We start from the raw sequence: 16,776 nt of genomic DNA, 5'->3' as shown, positions 1-16,776 counted from the left end.
GCTAACGGCTGCTCACAGGCACGTGTTTAAGCAATGCCGGCGAGAACGCAGTTCCGAATCCGGGGGAGAGTGGCTGCTCGGGGCATGCGGCGCGCTGGTTTTTTTGCGCGCTGCCTTTTTTCGTAACAGTGAAAACACCTTCTGTTAGCAAAAACAGGGAACTGATGTAGGTCTTTCGTAACAGTGAGGTTTCGTAAAGCGAATGTTCGAAAAGCGGGGGACACCTGTATTCATGTTTGTACAAATCTGGTAAGTATACTTCTATGGCGTCCATGTAAGACAAGTAATTGGATCTCCCAGCCATTCCTCTCCATGTCTACACTTCAGCATGTTGATTTGCTGTATCCTTCCATTTGTATTGTCTTAATATGTTATTTTGCAACTTAGCTAACACTGGAAGAGGGGAAATATCATAGAAGCACAGAAACTTAAGGCATGGAAATGGGTCCTTTTGACCCACTTCATCCATCCTGGCCACAATGTCACAACCACGGATTTGGCAGCACAGTAGATACGGTAATTGCGCTTGTGAATTTGCACGTGTCCCCTAATTATTTAATTGTGATAGTATTTAATTCCATACTTGTCGTCGTAGTGCTTGTCGAGACTTGGACAAAGCACAAAAACCCTTCGCTGCTTGTTTGCACTTGGCCTTCCCTGAGAAGTTGGACTTTTGAGTCAATTGATTTTGAAGACTAGCGGTATTCGTTTAATGTTTAGATTTTTTTTTCAGCCGCAGTGTAGGTTTCGTTTCCCGTTGGAGAGTTTTAGTTAACAGCCCTATTTGGCCTAACATTTATTGTTTATTTTCCCTTTAACACTGTTCGCAATAAAGATTGTGAACTATCGACCTGCTTCAGTGTCTCTCACTCCGCACTTGGGCCATATCCGAACCTGGTAACACATGAAGCCTATCAATGCTGATCTCATTTGCCTGCATTAGGACTGTATCCTTCGTCTTTTTTCCTATCCAAGTATTTGCCCAGATGTTCTATTAACATTGTAATAGCATCTGCCTCTAGCATCTCCTCTGGCAGCTCACTCCAAATACTCAGCATCCTTTGTGAGGAAACATTTTCCCCTCAGATCTCCATGCATATTGAACATGTTTCAGGAAGAGTTAACTAACTCCATTTATAAATTATCTATCTGTATAACAATTTGCTACACAATTCTTAAAGATGTATATCTGTTTACACAGTTTATTAATCAGACAGTTATATCCTATTGTTATTATTATTGGTGTGTATTATTAATTGTCAGATTTTATTCTCTACTACAGTTTCAGCAGAATTTGTGAGTGAATTTTGATTAAATATACACAGCTGTCAAAGAAAGTACATCTGATAATCAAAGCTTACAAAAACAGATAGCTAATTCCTAACATATTCCTAATTAGTCACAGTCGTTTTCATTGTTCCACCAATTTTCTTTTGGATTCCCTTTCAGCTTTCTGTTTTTGGTTATCAGTGGCTTACCCATCTGGATCACAGACAACGTGATCCTACAAGGTCATATGATCCACCTAATCTGATGTACATGTTCTGCCTTTTCTCCCATTTCATAACCAGACCAGAACTAGATGTAATATTTAATTAGTAAGTTCAAAAGCAGTACTACTAGTGTGGTTAACTTAAACAGTTGTAACTTCGTTTTAAGTATTTGTAAGTATAACATAAGTATAGCAAGGTACCAGAGCTTCCAAAAAGCTTAGATTATAGTTGACTTTAAAAGTAAGCAAAGAATTAATTTACATTTAATATGCTTCATGCAAAAAAAAACAGAATTTAATTCACTTCATCTAAGGTAACCAAAATAAACAAATTTAACTTTCATCTAAAACGACTAATTTGTGAAAAAAATGAATGGAATCCCGAACAGATGTCCAAGGAATGCCTTCAGACCCTGCCTCCAAAGGCTTTCCACCCATCACACCCCATTAATTCCCCTTCCTGACACAGTCCTATTTATATTATTCTCAATGTTCAATTGGCAAAACATTTTTGAAAAAGATGAATTCATTTGCTAATGTGCCTTTATCTTTTCAGTGAATTCCGGTACTTTTTGAGGGAATTACCAATAGCTTCTCAAACCTTAATGGCCTTTAACATCTTAAAATGAGAATTGACTGCAACCTGTAAAATATCTGGAACATTTGATTCAAACTTGCTGCCTTAATGTTATTTCTCAAACTTTTACTTGATTATTAAGCTTCTATCATCCGTACTTGAGTCCTTCACCACAGCCTTTCTATTTGTAGAGCTTTGAAAATATTAACCAGAGCCATCCCATTTTCATTTATTTCCATGGAGATTTAGGGTGTGTCCAGTTTGTTCCATGTAAGTATATTAATACTGTACTTCCTTTTTAACATGCTTTATTGATGTCCATGAGTGTTATCTATTCTAATATCACGGGATCTAGAATCAGTTCAGTCTTCACTTACTAGAAATGTAAAATGCTCACCCACACTGTGCTATTACCTAAGTTAAACCACCCCCCGCCCCGCCTCCACCAGCAGACCACCTCAATTCAATATAATACCAGAGGTGAACAGCAATTGCAATGAGGAGAGCAAAAAGGGGAAGAGGCTATTTAATTGACATTTTCAAATATATACACATATAATTGATACGGCCTCCTCTACTGTCAAGATGAAGCCACACTCAGGTTGGAGGAACAACGCCTTATATTCCGTCTGATTAACCTCCAACCTGATGGCATGAACATTGCCTTCTCCAACTTCCGTTAACGCTCCACCTCCCCTTCGTACCCCATCCGTTATTTATTAATTATTATCACTTTCTCTCTCTCTCTCCTTTTTCTCCCTCTGTCCCTCTCACTATACTCCTTGTCCATTCTCTGGGCTTCCCCCCTCCCCCTGTCTTTCTCCCTAGGCCTCCCGTCCCATGATCCTCTCATATCCCTTTTGCCAATCACCTGTCCAGCTCTTGGCTACATCCCTCCCCCTCCTGTCTTCTATCATTTTGGATCTCCCCCTCCCCCTCCCACTTTCAAATCTCTTACTAACTCGTCCTTCAGTTAGTCCTGACGAAGGGTCTCGGCCCGAAATGCCAACTGTACCTCTTCTTATAGATGCTGCCTGGCCTGCTGCGTTCACCAGCAATTTTTATGTGTGTTGCTTGAAATTCCAGCATCTGCAGATTTCCTCGTGTTTGCGTAATTCATACTATATTTAGATTTGCTTACTGGAGTAAACAGGAAAAGACCACAGAAGCACTGAAAAGTGGTTAAATTTCCTTTGTCAGTATTAAAACATGGATTATCACTGCTATAAGTAATGGTTGATGCAGGACACTACATTCCCATTGCCAAGTAATAATGCAATAATATATGAGGTAAAGAAATGTTTAGAACTCCATGGTGGGAGCAGAGTAGTAGAGATAGATAGGGGTGCTCTTGACAATAAGACTAGACAAACACAACAATTATATACCGACAAACAAGAGAAAATCTTCAGATGCTGGAAATCCGAGCAACACACAAAAATGCTGGAGGAAATCAGCCAGCCAGGCAGCATCTATGGAAAAGAGTAGAGTCGATGTTTCGGGCCGAGACCCTTCGGCAGGACAGGGGAAAATAGAGACTTTATATATCTGGTTAAAATGACAATTTTAAGTTTCCTTGGCAGCCTCTCGAGTTTGTGGCTGTTTACTTGCTGGTGCTAATTCCGTTTCCTCCGGCGGTGAGGAATTCCTCTGTTGTCAGATCTTCCACTCTGCTGTTAGCACTTCAACAGCTTTAAAGAACAAAAGAGCAACAGAAGCAGTCAAAAATAATGAGAATGTGAAGTTATAGGAAACCTTTTTGAGTAATAAATCTTTCCGGGGTTGTGTTAACAGATTCATCGCAGAGATACAGATACATATTGGAAATCCTGTTAAACATTGTGCTTCCATTGATCATCACTAATGGAGGTGAGAATGAAATCCTACTGTTGTGGCATATTGATGGTGCTGTTATAGAAGGTATAGTACATAGAATGGTACAGTACAGTACAGGCCTTTCAGCCCACAATGTTGTGCTGATCTACTCCAATCTAACATATCCCTCCATTTGTCATTCATTCATGTGTCTATGTAAAAGTCTCTTAAATGTACCTAATGTATCTGCCTCTTTCACCACCCTGGCAATGCATTCCAGGCATAAGTGTAAAAAAAAACTACCTCTCACGTACCCCCTATACTCTCTTACAATCACCTTAAAACTCTGCCCTCTTACAAAAGTCATTTCTCCTCTGGGGTAAGGGCACTGGCTGTCCTCTCTGTCTATGCCTCTTATCATCTTACACATCTCTATCAAGTCACCTGTCATCCTCCATATGTTACAACGTTATATTTATGTGATGATGGTGATGATGGCATCTGCCTATCTTGAAGGACAATGGAGTTCATGCCTGGGTGAAAGGTATGGAGATGCTGGAATGCCCAGTTGTCAAGATCCCCCTCTCGGCCTCACCAGTGCCGTCCAAAGGAAAGTGAAGCAATACACTTGCCAACAGCCGGGCTGCAGGAGCTGCCGGAAGGATGTTCAATGATATCTAGCCGCCTTAGGGGCTCCACTCTGGATTTTCTGTCTAGGTTTATTCCCGTAGCCTTCTTCTCTTCCATGGCTGCCCACAAGGCAGTGGGGGCCAGTTACTCATAGCTAGGAGTCTGGTCCATGAGCACCAGGACTTGTCCATACACCAGTGGGCCTCTGTTCTGCATTTGCAGGGCCCAGACCACCTCCATGTCCTCTGTATTTTAGCCTGCGTCCGAAAGGTGTTCAGTTTCCCTGTGTCACCAGCGAGCAGGTACTACATGAGGCTTGCTGTTAGAGAAACTATGTGCTGGCAGGGAGAGACGTACACATTCAGCTCTCATTTTAAAAAGACAGTGGTGGAAGCTGAAAATGAGAGCGACAAGCACTACCCACTACACTACCACACTCGACGTATCACAACAACCATTTGACACACGTATTTATATGTTGTACATAATACATACACAAATTTTATTATAAAATAACTGTTTTGCAATATTAAATAATACAAAATACTGCAAGAACATGTAATGTTGAAGGTGACAGTGAGGTGCCTTCTTGCTCCATTGCAGTCCTTCCAGCGAAGGTGCTCCCACGTTGCTCTTGGGTAGGTTGTTCCAGAAGTGAAGAAAGAAGAGCAATATGCAGCACGAGGCCCAGTGTTTCAGAGGAGTCTCTCTGTTCTTGCTTCAGCAGACAGCTTCCTTTACCAGGCAGTGACATTCTGCATTGGGGCATGGTGACCTTTGGAGAGGCCAGCAGCCTTATTCTCAGTGAGACCATAGGAGTATGGACACAGGGACTCCGCCTCACTTAGACTTTGTCATAGAGTCACAGAAAAGTACAGCACAGAAACAGGCCCTTCGGCCCATCTAGTCTATGATGATCCATTTAAACTGCCTACTCCCATTGACCCAAACTGCAACCACAGCCCTCCATACTCCTCCATCATCCATGTACCTATCCAAACTTACCTTAAACTTTGAAATTGAGGTCACATGCACCATTTGTGCTGGCATCTCATTCCACACTCTCATAACCCTCTGAGTGAAGATGTTTCCCCACATGGTCCCCTTACACTTTTCACCTTTCACCTTAACCCATAACCTCAGGATGTAGTCACATCAAGCTCGGTGGAAAAAGTCTACTTGCATTTACTCTATCTAGAATGCTCATAATTTTGTATACCTCTATTGAATCTCCCCTCAATTTTCTACATTCCAAGGAATGAAGTTGTAACCTATTCAATCTTTGAAAAAGGATCTAGTGCTTTCCCAGCATATATGACATCTAAACACTTCTTGGGCTTCCAGCCAGATGCAGATATCGATTATAACCGATGCTTCAATGACAGATCCTGCCATCTTCTTCAGGGATAATGCCTGGGTAAGTCTGGTCTGGTGGTATTTATTCCCCTGTATTCTGTCCCTCCTGATTGGTTAGTCTTCATCCAATCAGGTTTCCGCTCTCCCACTTTGTTTACTATCGAATTCCAGTTCTTAATTAGAGTAAGACTCCGTCTTTGTTAAAATTAATTTCCTCTAGTTTTACTTCAATGGCCTCCTTTACCAGGCAGACCTAAAAGCCATTGGAGCAGCACAGTAGTTTTTGTGCCAACGAAGTCAATCCTATGGCTTTTGCGAATGCAATGTTCTGCTACTACTGATTTCTCCAGGTAACCCAAATGGATACACCTCCTGTGCTCCTTGATGCACATTTCGACTGTGCGTCCCTTCTGGCTGATATACACTGCTCGGCATTCAGAGTGAGATCCTGGGAGTATGGACAGAGGGCTCGGCTTCACTTAGACTTGTCAGAGGGTCACAGAAAGGTACTGTACAGCATAGAAACATGCCCTCTTGTCTCCTCGTGGTTGGGAGTACATTGACAGGTCCACCACTGCCAAGGTGAATTAGTTTCATGAAGGAACACAGCAAGACAGGTCAGGAAATACAACAAACAATCCAAACAAAATGCAGCTATCTCACAATTGGACCCAAAAAGGATTGTCATCAATCGAACTGTGCAAAGTATCGACAAGGCATCTAGATCAGTCCAAGGGGCTAAACTTCGCTCCGGTTCCCAGAGTCATACCTTATCGGGGCTACATTGGCAGAGTAGAGCAAGCAATCCAAAACCTACCACGGGATACTGCGGAGGAGTTAAGGATAGAGGTCTGCATGGCCTCAAAAGATCCAGTTGGCCAAAACTGACCATTACAAGAGGAGAGTGACTGGTCCTCTGGGCACTACGGTGAAACCCAGCCATCATGATTTTACCAGCGGACAAAGGAAATGCAATGGTCCTGATATCCTCTGAGGAATACCACAGGAAAGTCCAACAGATTCTGTACAATCCCGCCTGCAGGATTCTACAGCGCGATCCCATGGATGTGATTGTCAGGATGACCTCCACTTTACTGAAGAAATCCGGACTGCCAGCAGACATATATAGGCATTTCTGGCTCAAGCACCGGTACAACCGAGACTTTACGGGCTCCTTAAGATACACAAGAGGGGCTCCTCCCTCACCCCAACCCCCCAGGCCTGTCATCAGCGGGATAGATTCTCCAACTTACTACCTCACTAAGCATTTAATGACCATGTTGTCTCCCTTTGCTGGGAGCTGTGAGCATCACATCGCAAATTCGACTGACTTCAGTTCCGACATTGGGTTCTTGTTCACGAGAGTTCCCATTAAGGACAGCCTGGTTCCTATGGTCAAGGTTTGATAAGGGTAGCATTAACCTTGTTGAACACAGCCTTACATCAATGTACTTCCTCTATAAGGGGAACTATTATGCACAAACAGACAAAGTGGCCATGGAATCACTGTTGGCATCAGCTAGGAGAGGGTTCTGAGTTCATCACCCTTACCCCCCAAATGCTTCTTCAGATACGTCAATGACACCTTCATACTGTGGCCTCGTGGACTCCAGGCACTCCCACAAGCATCTGAATCAGTATACATCCAAACATTAAATTTACAATGGAGATGGAGAAGAATGATTGCCTCCTGTTCCTGCACAGGAAATTCTAATACGATGGAAACTGGACGGTAACCTCGGAGATGGCATGTATGGGAAACCCGCTCACACAGACTTATACCTGAACAATAACAGCCACCATCACGCCTCCCAATATAGAGCGTCCTCAGCCCCAGTAACATCTTTGTAAATATTCTCTGAATTCCTTCGACCGTATTTACATCTTTCCTGTAGGTAAATGACTGCACATCATTCTCCAACTTCAGCTTCATCAACGTTTTATACAACTTTAACATAAAGTTCCATCTCCTGTACTCAATACTTTAATTCATGGAGGCCAATGTGCCAAACTCTTTCTTTACAACCATATCTACTTGCGACACCACTTTCAATGAATTATGGACCTGTATTCCCATATCCCTTTGTTCTACCGCACTCCTCAGTGTCCTCCTGTTTTCTGTGTAAGACCTACCTGGTTGGTCCTACTGAAGTGCAACACCTCGCACTTGTCTGCATTAAATTCCACCTGCCATTTTTCAGTCCAGTTTTGCTGCTGTTTCAGATCCTGCTGCAAGCCATGGTAGCCTTCCCCGCTGTCCACTACACCCCCAACCTAGGTGTCATCAGCAAATCTGCTGATCCAATTAGCCACAAAGGTGGAGGGGGAAGGAGTCAAGCCTTAGTTAGATTCATGAACAGAGGAAGGAGAATGGTTTGTCTCATCCACCAGGGGAGTGACATGTGGGAAGAGGCTCTGTGTCAGTAAGACACTGGGAAAAAAGATTTGAAAAAAAAGAATGACATCACTTACCTCAAATGTCCACTACTAATGATTGCCAAGGTTTGGGTGTGATTAAAAGAATGAACCAAAAGGCAAGGAATGGAACGTTTAACATGTGATGTATAAAACTGCCCTGTTTCAGTATTACTTAAATGATACAAAAATTAATTTTTCATCTTTTTCTTCTCTATCTAGGATGTTCTCCATCTTTGCAACAAGTTAATTATACATAATTTTTCTCAATATTAACGTTTGTCTCTGAAACAATAACCAAAGTATCTATTCCTAGTTCTAGACTAGAATCATGAAGTAGTCAAAGCCTTGCTTGAGCAGCCAGATATCTAGACATTAACGTATCTCAGAGCAACGGTCAGTATTACTGTGGGCAGGGCCTTCCCATCTGTCAAAGACTTTCAAGAGATGGGGCGGCTGCCTTAAAAGGCCTGTGCTGGCAAGGGTCTTGCTGATGCACTAGAAACCAGAGATTCCCTCTCAAGAATGAGCTCAGAACATTTGAAATAAACACCCTGCTCCAAATGGTGTATGACTGCTGAGCTCAGGCAGCTTGCTGGTTGTTAGAAGATCTGCCTGTTAGATTCACTGCGTTAAAGTCAAAGCCTGTGATACAGTTACACACACAAAATGCTGGAGGAACTCAGCAGGCCAGACAGCATCTATGGAAAGGAATAAGCAGTTGATATTTCAGCTGAGACCTTTCATCAGGACTGGAAAAAATAAGATGAGAGGTCAGATGGGAGGAGGGATGAAAAAAGTACAAGGTAGTAGATGATAGGTGAAACCAGGAGAAGAGGAGGGGGTGAAGTAAAGAGCTGGGAAGTTGATTGGTGAAAGAGATAAAGGACTTGAAAAGGGGGAGTTTAATAGGAGAGGATAGAAGACCATGGAAGAAAGGGAAGGGGGAGGAGTAGCAGAGGGAGGTGATGCACAGGTAAGAAGATAAGGTGAGAGAGGGAAACAGAAATGGGGAATGGTGAAGTGGCAGGACAACTACCGAAAGTTTGAGAAATCAATGTTCATGGCATATGGTTGGAGCTACCTAGACGGAATATAAGGTGTTGCTCCTCCAACCTGAGTAAGGCCTCATCATGGCAGTAGAGGAGGCCATGGACTGACATATCAGAATGGGAATTGGAAGTAGGTGGCTACCATGAGATCCCACTTTTTCTGGTGGATGGAGAGTAGGTGCTTAGTGAAGCAAACTCCCAGTCTAGGTCAGGGCTTACCGATATACAGGAGGCCACACTCGGAACACCAGATACAGTAGGTGACCCTAACAGGTTCACAGGTGAAGTGTCAACTCACCTGGAAAATCTGTTTGGGGCCCTGAATGGTAGTGAGAGAGGAGGTGTAGCGGTAGGTGTGGCACTTGTTCTGCTTGCAAGGATAAGTGTCAGGAGGGAGATCAGTGGGGAGGGACGAGTGGACAAGGGAGTCACGTAGGGAGTGATCCCTGCCGAAAGCAGAAAGTGGGGGGAGGGAAAGATGTTGGAGATGGCAGAAGTTACGGATGTGAAGGCTAATGGGGTGGTAAGTGAAAGGGTTTCCTGCTCTAACTCTTTTATTCTGATTGCCTGAAAATATCACTCTTTGCTCAATTATTTCTAAAGTTTTGATGGTTCTATAACACAAGCTCCTCGGCGTCTCTTAAAATATTCTGATGACAAAGCACTTCATATTTTTTGTCTTCTGTAATTTGATAGTGATTTCTACCAAATCTTAAAGATGTACGTGTAAACTGGTCAAAGCTTTACCCATTTTTTTCTTCAGCTGGAACATAGAAGTGTTTAATCTTTGAGAGAAAGCACAAAAGCATTTCTTCAACCATTACAACCTTCAGTGAAACTAGGTTCACTTTTGTGTGGAAGACTGGGATTCATATAAAACAGGATTTAGTAAAGGACAAGACAGAGTATAACAGTTGCCCCAGGAAATCCTGAGCCTCTCTGTAGAATTCATTAAACACAAACTGTCAGTTCGAGACAACACTACCTGTGGATTTAGGCTGGACAGTTCTGGAAGCAATCTTGAAATTCAGTCAACATGAACATTAGCACGGGGACACAGATTTCCTCTCTTCATTTTGTAATGCCTTTTATGATGCCAGTTGAGGACAGGAAAGGGAAACAAAAGCTGCAACTAAAGTAATGCCTGAATGAAAACTTTGGAGAATAGTAGGCAGTGTCTTCACACACACTAGAGTACATGAATACTAATAGCTCTGCCTGTTGAGAGAGAGTATGGACACTTTGGAACACAGACAGAGTACACTTGGCAGATATCCTAAGTGGGATGTGCTTTTTTTTTGCACCACTTCCCATACAGATGAGAAGCTATTTTTCAGCATCTCTTGTATAGTATTCCAATCTCAAGTAGGTTTCAGAATTCAGAAGTTGTGGTAGTCATTACAGCACAATAGACAAAGATATGGTCTTGTTAAATTACCAGTGTAGTGATGCAAAGACCTGGACTAACAATCCAGAGACACAAGTTCAAATGCCACCACAGGTATTGGGAAATTTAAATTTGGTTACTAATCTGAAATTTGGGGAGAGAAAAATACATCAGAACCAAGTAATAACAATCACACAAAAAGCTACTAAATATTTGTCATTAAAAACTCTTCTAGTTCATTAATGTACATGATCTATATATATATATCTCAGGGCCCATCTCTCTGTTTGACTTTTAAATGGCCTCTGAAACAGCGTAGCAACCTAGAAAAAAGAATAAAACCCTGTAGGCCATTTGGCACCAAATTCCGACAACATTGCTGCCAGCCCTGATGACCATGCAATAGCCTCATAATCATCTACAGACCGAAGTCTGAAATGGAAGACCATTTGTAACCATAGAATGAAACTATGTGCATCACAGTTCCTGAGAATGTCCTGTCCCTTTGACATGCCACACTTACCAGAGATTGTTGTGCACTGATGTACAGAGAAGGAGGGGGATCACATCATTAAAACTGATTCGATCCTCTTGAGGTCACACGGCATCAGATCGAACATGGGCAAGGAAACTTCCTCCCGTTTATCACGATCATCTTCTGTGAGCTAATGACTAAGGCACCCCCGTACTTTGAAAAGCACTGAAGATAGCAGGGCACAAGCTGTACTTTTTATGGTGAAACTTCAATATATTGCCAATGCTAGTCCTGCCCAGAAGGATATTGCTGCCAGATTTGGTAAGCAAACCACAGCATGGTCATAACGTACTAGACCTCGACCTCACCAGTCTACCTGTGGCAAGTGTACCTGTCCAGTTTTACATTGATAGAAATGACCTCAGCAGCTGCTTGTGGAGGTGATGTTTTGTCTTCACTCAAAGGGCACTCTTCACCATGTGTGGCACCACACCTGTACTAAGTAGGATAGATTCAGAATAGCTTGGCAGGGCAAGGGTATCCTCGAGGAGCTGTGGGCCATTAGCAGCAGCAGCAGAAAATGCGCAGCACTACATCTGTAACCTAATGGCCAGGCTTATTCCTCTTCACTGCTACTGCCAAGTTTGGCTCAAAAAGGCATGTAAATTGGCATGCACAGAGCATACTTTAAAAAAAATGATGAGGTGGCAGTCTAATGAATCTGTAACACTGGATTATTTTAGTGCTAAACAGTAAAATTAGTGTCAAGCATGGACACCTAAGTGATTTCACAACCCTCCAATCAGACTGAAGCTCTGCAGTGGTAGCACATCTAGTGGACAAGTATACAACTCCCATCCCCGTTGGTGGTGGGACCAAGCGCGTGAGTGTTAATGAGAAAAATTATGCATTCACAGCTATGTTCATTCAGACCACCCAATAGTTGATCCGTCACAACTTCCTTCAGAGAGCACTACCGTTACAGAAGCCTTTTTTTAACATCCATTTTAATATCAAATACTTCAAAGACCATGGGACCATACAAAATCCCAGCTTTCATTTCAAAAGCTGTTCTCCAGAATCAAATGTGACAATAGCCAAGAAAACAAGCCGCTGGAGGAACTCAGTGTGCCAGGCAGCATCTGTGGAGTCTCTAGCCAAGCAGTGCCAGTACAGTTAGAACACACACATCTGCCCAACAGTGTGGGAAATTGCACAGCTATGTCCTATTACAAACAGGCATGACAAATCCAACCCGACTTGATACCACCCAAAGGCTCTTCTCTAGGTTCAAGTTCAAATTTAGTGTCATCTGAATGTTCAACCAAAGAAAACAACATGTCTCCAGACCATGGTGCACCCACAAAACATATGTCACACACAACACGTAAAACAAAAATATTACCACAAATAAGTTATTAAAATATAATTCAAAGTGCATGTCGTGCACAGCACAAGTCTCACAGACTGAAGGAAGAAACTGTTACCCAGTCTGGTGGTCCTAGCCCTGATGTTCCTGTACCACCTTTCTGATGGTAGTGAGTCAAAGAGATTATGGAATGGGTGTTAGGGATCCCCAACAATGCTTCATTCCTTTTATACGACACTAGTGGTTATGTCACAAATAAGGGGGAGAGAGACCCCAGTGATCCTCTCGGCAGTTTTTACTGTCCTCTGTAGGGCCTTGTGGTTTGATGCCTTGCAGCTTCTGTACTACACAATGATGCAGTCAGACAGGACACTCTCAATAATGCTCCCATAGAAAGTTGTTAGAATGGGGGCGGGAAGCCTTGCACATCTCAATCTCCTCAGAAAGTGAAGAGGCTGCTGTGTCCTCTTGACTAATGAGGAGGTTGTGTGGGTCCGGGTTAGAACATCCATTATGTGCACACCAAGGAACTTTGTGCTTTTCACTCTCTCCACGGCAAAGCCATGCAATGGAGAGTGATCGACCTGCGCCTTTCTGAAGTCCACGATCATCTCTTTTGTCGACACTGAGACTCAAATTGTCCTCCTCACACCATTTGACATGTCCCCCCTATTCATTGTTGTTGATAAGGCCAACCACTGTTGTATCATCAGCAAACGTGATGATGTGGTTTGGGTTGGATCTGGCAGCGCAGTCGTGAGTCAGCAGTGTGAACTACAACGTGCTGGGCACACAGCCCTGGGGAGCACCAGAGTGATGGAACTTGAGATGTCCTTGAGTCATCAGTATGTGAAAGAAAATGTTATCAGCAGAGATACCAAGTGGGATTTCTTACCTGTTTGCTGATGTCAGTTTAGGTTTTACCGGGAGCATTCTCCTCTGGTCCAAACATGCATCAAGGAGCCATGTTGCAGAGGAGAAGTGAGGGTGGCTGAATGGATGGATATGGATATGGATATGGAATTAGGGAGCCTTGTTAAAAATGAGCTTGATAGTGACATAAATCCAATGACTGAATTCATAGCTCACAGAAAAAAAATGATGGTCATAGTTACTGGAGTTTATGCACCCAAAATCCCCAGGACATCACTGTGGGAGTTTTACTGTGGGAGTTTTGCTGGGTGATGTAGTAGATTCAACCTACTTCATCAGTCATCTTCCTTACTTCATGAGATCATTGCTGAGGATGATTTCACAACATTCAATTGCATTTGCAGCTCCTCAGCAGGTAAAGCACACCGAGTCAGCATTCAATAGGCCCAAGTCACTGTTCTTGCGTTGACTCACGAGTCACTGTATAACATTTGTTCCACATAGGTTCCTGGAAAGGGCCGTTTCCCCTAAATAGAGAGTGCTAACCACCTACTCTTGACATTCATTTGCATGAAACTAGTTTGCCCACCTTCAGTATTCTGTAGGGTCACCATTGACCAGAATCTGAATTGAACCAGCTATAGAATGCCACAGCTACTAGGTTGAATCAGAGGCCAAAGATTCTGTGCCAAATGATTCACTTTCTGATGCTCACATACTGTATATAAGGCATATCATAGAGTGAATCTCCAACAATCCTCAAGTGGCTCAACACCATCCAGCACAAAGCAGATATTTGGTATTTCACCCACAAACCCAACCATCAATTCCCCACACAGCACTAACATGATAAAAGAGAAAAACATGGGAATAACCCCAGCTGCCAGTTTCTTTCCAAGCTGCATGCGACCTTGGTTTGAAAAGATATCATTATCCTTCATCATTGCTGGGTTTAAGTCCTCAAACTGTCTATCCAACAGCACCATGGGAGTGACTCCACTAGGAGTACTGCATTGCTTCAAAACAGCAGCTCACCACCATCCTCTTAGCAAGAATTAAGGATGCACAATAAAGTCTGGATCCTGAAAAATAAATTTTAAAAGATTATCAAAGATCATAATCAAGAGGATCTATGATTGATCTAAAATGGGAATAAACTGCTATATTGCTATATTTCCTTATGATATAAAAGGAGGCCATTTGGGACCATTGAATCCATGTTGTCTCTCAGTGCAATTCTATTCCTCTGCTAATTCTGGCCACTACCCACTCTTCGCCCCATTCCAATCGGTTCACTCCAGACACTGTCAGCAGCATACAGGGCAATTTACACTAATCGGAGGAAAGGATGGTTGAGAAATAGGAATTTTGTGGCATTATTTCCAGAAGCTAAGATAGTTGATGTCCACAATATTGTATTCAGGGTACTGAAAAAAAGAATTAAGGAATATGATGAAAGATCCACGACCTAAAGACGCTCAGTCATTGGTCTAAAGAAGAAAGAGATTGCTGTATTTCCATATTTCCTTATAACATAGATGGAGACCATTTGGCCCATTGAGTCTATGTCATTCCCCCCACTAGTTTCTACTGTGACCTATTATCTTCTCCATTTCTATCAAATTCTCCCACGTTCTGCAACTAGTGGCCAAATATCCAATGGCAATCATATAAAAGTGATAATTATCACAACTTAAGCACACAGCATGCACCAGCAGAAAAGCACTGGAACTCCACTTAGGAGAAAATATACCATAACCCCAAAATAAAATAAATACTGCACAGCTAATAGAAAATCTATCAAAGCCTTTGAAATGAGAGAATCCTGAACAAATCCAGACAGAGGACATTGCATGGCATCGATTAAACAAAGAAGGTAGCACAATCTTGTAACAACTGAACACTGACCGCAATAATTGCAACTTTCCAGGAGCACTTCATGGAATATGATACAAAATAGGGAGTGATTCAAAGGTGTAAACTTTCACTGAAAGGATATACAGTACATGCTTAATAAAACAAATTCAATTGCCCATGCATTCCCAGGAGAAAACATTAAGATGCCATGCAAACCTGAAGAGCTCCCCTGTACCTCGGTTAAAGGAAATATCTGTTCAAATGTTTACCTTGGAATGGGAATAATTTCAGGGTTGTGAGCTTTTGTATAAAATCTCTCCTCATTCTTTCCTGTTTGTGTTTATATTAAATCACGAAGCAAAGAGACTGTGCCCTGAGGCACAAAAAATTGCAAAATGGATATTTTTAACTGAAGTTCTCAAGAAAACTTGATCCAAACGTTTCTTGGCGAACCATCAGGATGTTCCTCAGGATTCAGCTGCAACATGAACAATAGAGAAATTAATCTCTGGCTGTGAAAGCTGACTCCAATCAACAAGGGAGTAAAAATGTTCTCTTTCCGTGTACATCCCCGGCCCATTAATTAAATATAATGGAAAAGAAAATCTTTCTGCTTTCATCACTGTTTCTGTTCATAAATACATCAAGCCAAATTTACCCATTTTTCAGATACTATATTGCCCTTAACATGGATGGTGATTTTCCAATTTTACATGCCCAATTCTCCAAAGCACTCAAAAATAGGTTCTGCTTCCAGCTGGAAGAGTGAAGTCAGAAAATATCACTGGGATTGTTCTTTCCCTTTTACCCCAGCTCTGTAAGTGGAAGCATCTCAATTTAATTAGTAATATAGTGAAAACAACTCTACTGCTGATGCTCGTTTTGCACCGATCATAATCTTTTACCCGTCTTACCCAACTGTCTTGGTTTCTCTTTCTTTAAGTCACTGAGGTGACCTCACCAATGTGACAGAGTAGAAATCATCCCTAAGTGATTTGGGTGATACCTATGTAGAACCTGGTAGCAGCTTTGCAGGGTTTCTGTTTGCTTCCGATAATAGACCTGAAGTTTTCAATGCAATCACAAAATTCCTTTTCCACTTTGAGCATTCGTAGGCCGGGGGATTCCCAGAATTCATTGGCAATTTCTGGGATTCATTGGGGATTTCCATTATTTCTAGGAGGCTTTGAACACATCTTTGAAGTGGTTTTTTTTTCTGTTAATCTGGTAATCTCTTCTCACGACTGTCTTGGAACAGAACATCTACATCGGGAGCCTGCTGGCAGCCATGTGAACTACTTAGCCTGCCCAATGTACCTGTGTGAGTATAGTGTGGGCCTTGGTGATTAGGATGTTGATCTGGGAGAGGACCCTGATGGTGGTTCACTTACCTTACCGTGAGTTTGGAGGATTTTTTGGAGATGGCTTTTCAGTGTCTTGAGCTACCTTCTGTACGTATTCAAGATCTTAGAGAATAA

The 16,776-nt window shown here is 42.4% G+C and overlaps 1 long non-coding RNA gene across 1 annotated transcript in view; it reads right to left on the bottom strand.

Annotated features, from left to right (window-relative positions):
• The window catches only part of LOC140204164 (uncharacterized), a 208,845-nt gene extending 193,284 nt beyond the window's left edge, over window positions 1-15,561 (bottom strand). Inside the window, exon 1 of the long non-coding RNA XR_011887543.1 lies at window positions 15,515-15,561. This is a non-coding gene — a long non-coding RNA (uncharacterized lncRNA). The remainder of the gene's footprint in view (window positions 1-15,514) is intronic.
• Between the last annotated feature and the right edge of the window lie 1,215 nt (window positions 15,562-16,776).

Source organism: Mobula birostris, chromosome 10, assembly GCF_030028105.1.
Source record: "Mobula birostris isolate sMobBir1 chromosome 10, sMobBir1.hap1, whole genome shotgun sequence".
Lineage (NCBI taxonomy): Eukaryota > Metazoa > Chordata > Chondrichthyes > Myliobatiformes > Myliobatidae > Mobula > Mobula birostris.
The sequence above is the reverse complement of the archived record's forward strand: the minus strand, read 5'-3'. Positions and strand labels throughout refer to the sequence as shown.